At 43.2% G+C, this 6,523-nt stretch overlaps 1 pseudogene; it reads left to right on the forward strand.

Annotated features, from left to right (window-relative positions):
• Positions 1–3,004: 3,004 nt before the first annotated feature.
• LOC118635288 lies at positions 3,005–4,976 on the forward strand (annotated as a pseudogene).
• The last annotated feature ends 1,547 nt before the right edge of the window (positions 4,977–6,523 follow it).

Genomic DNA, 6,523 nt, shown 5'->3' on the forward strand with positions numbered 1-6,523 from the left:
GGCTGTTTTTCAGTATACCTTGGAATGATTATGATTTGAAGAAGGACCCCTGTGGATAGAAGTGGAGACCTTTCCCCTATCACAGAGTCATGCTGAGTGCATACCTCTGAGTATTAGCCTGGAAAACGGAGGGAGCCTGTGGCTTGCAATACATGTGTGTGACTTCATCAGCCCAATTCAATGTGTCATTGAATAGCACTTGGGGAAAAAGAAATAATTCACTCTCCTCCCTCTTGACATCAGGTAGACCCCTCCCTCAGAGAGTCCTCCATGACGCTTTGTAAGCATTGATGCTGCCAGGGACCTGCAGCCCCTCCTCTGCTGCATTCTTGCTGCTGCAGTTGTTGTTTGTCCTCCAATCTCTCAGAGTATTGCAGATCTCATTTATGGAGTGGGGGGAGGATCACTTTGAATCCTTCTCCCCATAAGACATTTGAGGAGGTTTCTCTGCTCATTTGAGATTACAAAACTTTTTTTTTTTTTTTAATCTTCTGGAATGTGCTTGGCACTTTTTAGTGCTACTCCCTGTCAATATGCTAAGAATAGCCTCCTTAAAATTAAATGATGACAAAATTTTAAAAATATATTAGACAATGTGAGGCCATTATTGCTGTCCTATATGTAAACCCCAGTCTCTCTGAGGTTGACTTGGACACCCTAGGAAGAGAGTTCATTACTCGCATCACGGGCCATAGAGGACCACCAGGAGCTCTTTAGGTAAGCATACAAAAATAGGTAAAGACTTCAGCTACCTAGAAATGTAAAGATTTTGCTTACAAAAAGGAAGTGGGGGAAGAGATTGATTATACTTGGGACCTGGATCACTTTAAGGAGAGGTTGCCTAGAGGCACTGACTCTTTCCCTCTCCTCTTTCCCCCTCTCTAATAAATCAAAGCCAGAAACTGAAGACCACAGCTTCAAATTGCTAAAAGCCAAAAAACGTCGGGGTAACCTTGTAACGTTAGGCAGCTATAAGCCCAAAGGAGGGGAGAAGTTGAAACCTTATGTAATGAACATATTATAGATCTAGCAAACATAATGCAAGCCCTAGATTACACATTAATTTCAAAATAATCGACCCTGGCCGGTTTGGCTCAGAGGTTAGAGTGGTGGCCTGCGGTCCAGAGAGACCCAAGTTTGGTTCCTGGTAAGGGCATGTACTTTGGTTGCAGTTTGTCCCCGGCCCTGGTTAGGTTGTACGGATGGCAGCCACTCAATGTGTCTCTTTCACATCGATGTTTCTCTCTCTCTCTGTCTTCCTCTCTCTCCCTCTCACTCTATCCGAATAAAAAGTGGAAAAGTGTCCTCGGGTAAGGATAAAAAAAATCGACCCATGCACTAAGAGATCACCGATTTGATTCCTGGTCACGGCACATGCCCAGGTTGTGGTCCAAATCCCCATTGGGGGGCATGCAGGAGGCAGCCAATCGATGTTCTCTCACATTCATGTTTCTATCTCTCTTTCCCTTTCTCTTCCTCTCTCTCTAATATCTATGAAGAAAAAAAAATTTTAAAGTTTAAAAATAATCTCCTGGCATCAGAGATAAACAACACAATGTAATCACATAAAAATATATATATATAATATTTTAATATAAATGTATTATACATGATACATTTATTTTTAATATATAGCTAATTTTTTTGAAGTTCCATAATTTTATCCATTGGAGATCCAAAATTTATATAGAAAATTTATGTACTGAAGATTTTCTGAAACAAACAAAAAAAAAATGAAAAGGGCACACTGATTGGCTTTTGTGAATTCTAAATCTAGGTCCTAAATTAACTTTAATATTTGGTAAAATGCAACAATTGACAAAATTTTGTAGATTTAATACTGCGGCTCAAATTATACTTATACCTACAGAATCTCACTAAATTTTCATAATGTTTCCCACATAATCTTTTTAAAATTTTTTTTTCTTTATTGATTTTAGAGAGAGAGGAAGGGAGAGGGAGAGAGAGAGATAGAAATATTGGCCCCCTCCTGCATGCCCTCCACTGGGGACTGGGACCACAACCTGGGCATGTGCCCTAACTGGAAATTGAACCTGTGACCTCCGGGTGCTTGGTTTGATGCTCAACCACTGAGCCACCCTGGCCGGGCATTAAAAGTAACAAAATAAAATACAGGAAAATGGCTACTTTAATTGTAGCCTTGCTTAAATTTCTCATATTTATAGTTCCCGCTGCCCTAAAATCTTCCATATTGAGCATAGATGCTCAAACATAATACATTAAAGTGAGTCTTTTACATAAATTGGCATGATAAAATGATATCTCATGGACTTCTAGTTAAAGTACTTAATATGGTCTAATGTAAGTTAAAAATAGAGACTTCAAGGAATAAAATTTGTATAAAACCTAATTAATAAAGGAGTTTTTATTCCCACTGCTTCTCCATCTGACAGCTCAATTTTGATTGTTCCTAAATCTGGAAAAAATAAAGAGTGCCTCATGATGGATTATTACAAACTTAATGCTGTGTTTCCATCCAAGGCTTTCATACCTAACGTCCAATATTATTAAAAATGCTAATTCTATTCAATCAACAACAGGTATTTTTCTTTTATAGATTGGGTAACATATTCTATTCAGTGCCTATTTCAAGGGCCTTTCAGGTACAATTTGCTTTCACCTCCAAAGGGATAAAACCTTCCTTTTTCTGGGCTACCCATAGGATACCCCAACAGCTTGGCAATCACACAAAATATATGCAGACTCCATCTTGACTATATCCATCTTCCCCCAGAAACACAAGTATGGCCTTGCATTGATAATATCCTCCTTCAAAGAGATTTATTTGATTCATGTATTAATGATATATAAGTCCAACATTTGGTAGTCCTTTTGGGGTTCTGGTGTGAACATTTTCTTCATTTTAAAATTTTACTTACAGTGTACATGCTGTTGAGAAGATGATGCTGATGGGGGCAAGGGGCATCAGGGGGTGAAGGTTGAGGAGTCGGGCCAGCAGCAAAGCTCATTGAAGCCAGCTATCATGGCCTTCCTCGGCCCACAATATATTTTTGGAGATTTTAGCTCTGATGTGTTCAGTTAGTTCTTATGACTCCTTGCTTTTTAGTTGAACTTCCTCCATACAATGGAATAGTGTGGTGCACAGAGTAGAGATGAACTACCTGATGGACAGGAATTGAGTTTGATGTTAATGAAGTAATTGGACTCAATGACACCTTACAGAGAGCTCTCAACCATAGTATTTGAAGCACATTGAATCCTCAGGTAACCAAATTTATTCTTAGTTCCACAGCTTCCAAAAATATCCCTGATGACATAGATAAAGAAACAAACTATAGCTCCATTTACTGCCAGTACCCAGGCTCTGCCCTTGTTCTGGATGGCATGTACAACATAGAGGCCAAAGTTTTGGAAAATGATGACATATCCAGTGGTCTTGGATAAAGGAAGCATAAAAAGAAGAAAAAAATGTCCACTTGGATATTATAGTTACTTGAAAGATATCAGCACAGGTGGCATTTCCACAGAAGCCCTGACAATCAATGTCAATGGCCATGACAATCCAGCAGTCCCAACAGCGTAGCACAGAGGATGTAGAGTTGATGTGGGATATGCCCTTGCTGTTGGGACGTCCAGGACTATAGCAGCACTCAGGAATCCACAGATTTTGGCAGTGGCACTGTGTCTGGCGGCTCTTTCCCCAGAGCTCTGGAAAGCAATGCTAGGACTTCAGGGCAACCCGAGGGCAGCCAGGGTCCTGACTTTGACCAGTCCTGCCTTCCTGCAGAGTCTGGGAGGCACAGCCTGCTGTAGATAGCTGTGATTCACCCTTGTTAGGAATGATAGTAGTAGAAACCTTGTAGTTGCTAACAGACAAATATTTGAATCCTTGGGTGAGAGCTCAGCCTCCAATGGGATAGAGTTGCACACTGTGGAAAGCACTGACTCAGATCCAGCTAAAGCTGAGAGTGCTTCCCCTCCTGCCAATGCCTTGGTGTGTGTGGTGTACACCACTCCCATTAGTCAGCCTAATTCCTAGGCTAGTCTTGGAAATGTTTCTAAGCCCTTTTCCTCCTTGCCAATGGCTTCTGTAGAAACTACGTTTTTCCCTCCTGCTACATCTCCCCTGGTCTCTGAAAAACAGTCTGAAATCACAGAAGGGCTTGTTCCAGTTTCAGAGGATACTGTAGCCATAAATATTACAGAGTTACTGAGAGTTGAACCAAAGGAAACTTCTTTCACCAGATAATAAAAAACTCACCATTTCCAATGGATCCAAAAGCCACTCAATGTCTAAAGAAGAGCTGAAAGAACCAGCTGACGGAAGTGAGGATGAAAGCGAGCAAGTGAAACCCAGAAATAAGACTTCAGCCAGTCATCAGGCAGACATTGCTCAGACTCCAATCGCTAGCATTTCTAGTGGACACATCAGGTCTGTGGTTTATCAGGAGAGTTCAAAAGAACCTGCCTCTTTGCAGCCATTTTTCACTTTGCAATTGGATATTCAGTCTGACGAGATATGTACAGTCTGGGATGCACTGAAAAACTTTGCGACAATATAATATTTCCAAGGTTATATCACAAAAAACAAACAAGAGGTTAAGAGTCAAAGAGTGATTCTGGAAAAACTCCCTCCTGTTTTCCTGCTGCACCTGAAATGATTTGTTTACAAGAAGACTGTTGGATGTCAGACGCTACTAAAAACTATTGAATATCCTTGGGACTTGGAAATCATCAAATAACTTCTTTCTCCAGGAGTTAAAATAAGAATTTTTAAGTTCCACAGAATCTATAGACTATTGGCAGTAGTCTAAAATCACAGCAGCAGTGTGACAGGTGGTCATTACACTACAGATGATTTCCAGATTGGTCTGAATGGCTGGTTGTGCATTAATGACCAGACAGTCAAGGTGATTAATTAGAACCAGGTGGTGAAGCCCACTGCTGACTGCACAGCCCACCTCCTCTATTACCACTGAGTGGACCTGCTATAATATTCTGTACCCTGGATGTGCCCAGCACCTGCTTACAAAAAACAAACTCTCACTGACTTCCTTTCTTTAGTGGCTGGTTATCATTATTATTATTATTATTATTTTATTATCTTTTTTATTTATTTTTTATTTATTGATTTTAGAGAGAAAAGAAGGGAGAGGGAGAGAAAGACAAAAACATCGATGAAAGAGAACATCGACTGGACGTCTCCTGCATGGCCCCTGACTGGGGATTTGGTCCACAATCTGAGCATGTGCCCTGACTGGGAATCGAACCACTTACCTCTTGGTGCATGGGTTGATGCTCAACCATTGAGCCACACCAGCAGGGCTCTTAAGAGAGATATTCTTTCCTTTTTTCAAAAATGGCTATAATGGTATTTCACAATAGGAAGATGGCAGTGGGCAGGACTGGAGGGAGTGTGAGTGTGTGAGAGAGTGAGCTAGTGTGTAAGAGAATTTGAGTGGACGTGAAGGTGGATAACCAAACCCGAGCAGTGCAGAGCCCCAGAGAAGAAGGTCCCTGTGCTGTGGACGGGAGTAGCCAGATACCACAGTAAGCAGCTCTTCAGGGTATTTCTACCTGCCCCACAGGGAGTTCCCAACATTTTGAAACATCCCGGGTCTTCCCTGGGAGGAGGCTGTGAGAGCAGCTAGGGCACAGCAACCTGAGCCCACCAGCGCAAACGGCACCAACGGAACAGTGGACACTCTGTGTCAACACAGACCAGTGCACAGTAGTGGAGCTCCCAATATGTGAGAGCAGAAGCCACGGACAACCTGGAGCCCAGCACCATCCCCCATAGTAGCAACCCGATCAGAGTCGAGATATACCCCCAGCAACAGAGGCTGGGGAGTGGACATCCATCCTAGGCAACAGAAGCACAAACCAACAGCTGAGACCCATCCACAAAAACAGCAGCAAAACCTGAGCAGCAGTTGAGGCCCCCAGGGCAGCAGCAATCCCCAGCCACCAGCGGCAGGAACTGGGCTACACAGAGGCCTGTGCAGTCCAGCACCTCACAAGAGCAGTGGGAAGCCAGAGCCTTAGAGAGACTGGTGGGATCCAGCTGCCCGCCCTTGGGACCTGCATGGTACGAGGGCACCAGAGAAGCCTGAGCAACACAGCAGGGACTGTGCCATCTAGTTACCTGCAGGACCTATGGGGTGCTAAAGCACCAGTGAGGCCTGTGTGACCCAGCAGGAACTGTGCTATCCAATTACCTGCAGGACCTGCGGAGTGCTGAAGCACAAGAGATGCCTGTGCAACCCAGCAGCCCATAATATAGGCATAGAGCCGGGTCCCCAAAAGGCCTGTGCTATCCAGTTACCCACGGGACCTGCAGGGAGCGGGGGCACCAGAGAGGCCTGTGCGGCCCACCTGCACACAAGATAGGCATAGAGGATGTGAAAAAGGAGGCAGAGTAAATGGAAGTTGCACAGATGATGTCCCAACACCAAATGGGAATTACAACTAAACTAAAGACAAATCCTCAGAAAAAAGCAACAGAAAAACAGCAGGAAAGGACCAAATAACTGGGGACACT

The sequence above is a fragment of the Molossus molossus genome, unplaced genomic scaffold, assembly GCF_014108415.1.
Source record: "Molossus molossus isolate mMolMol1 unplaced genomic scaffold, mMolMol1.p scaffold_m16_p_2, whole genome shotgun sequence".
In the NCBI taxonomy this organism is placed as follows: domain Eukaryota; kingdom Metazoa; phylum Chordata; class Mammalia; order Chiroptera; family Molossidae; genus Molossus; species Molossus molossus.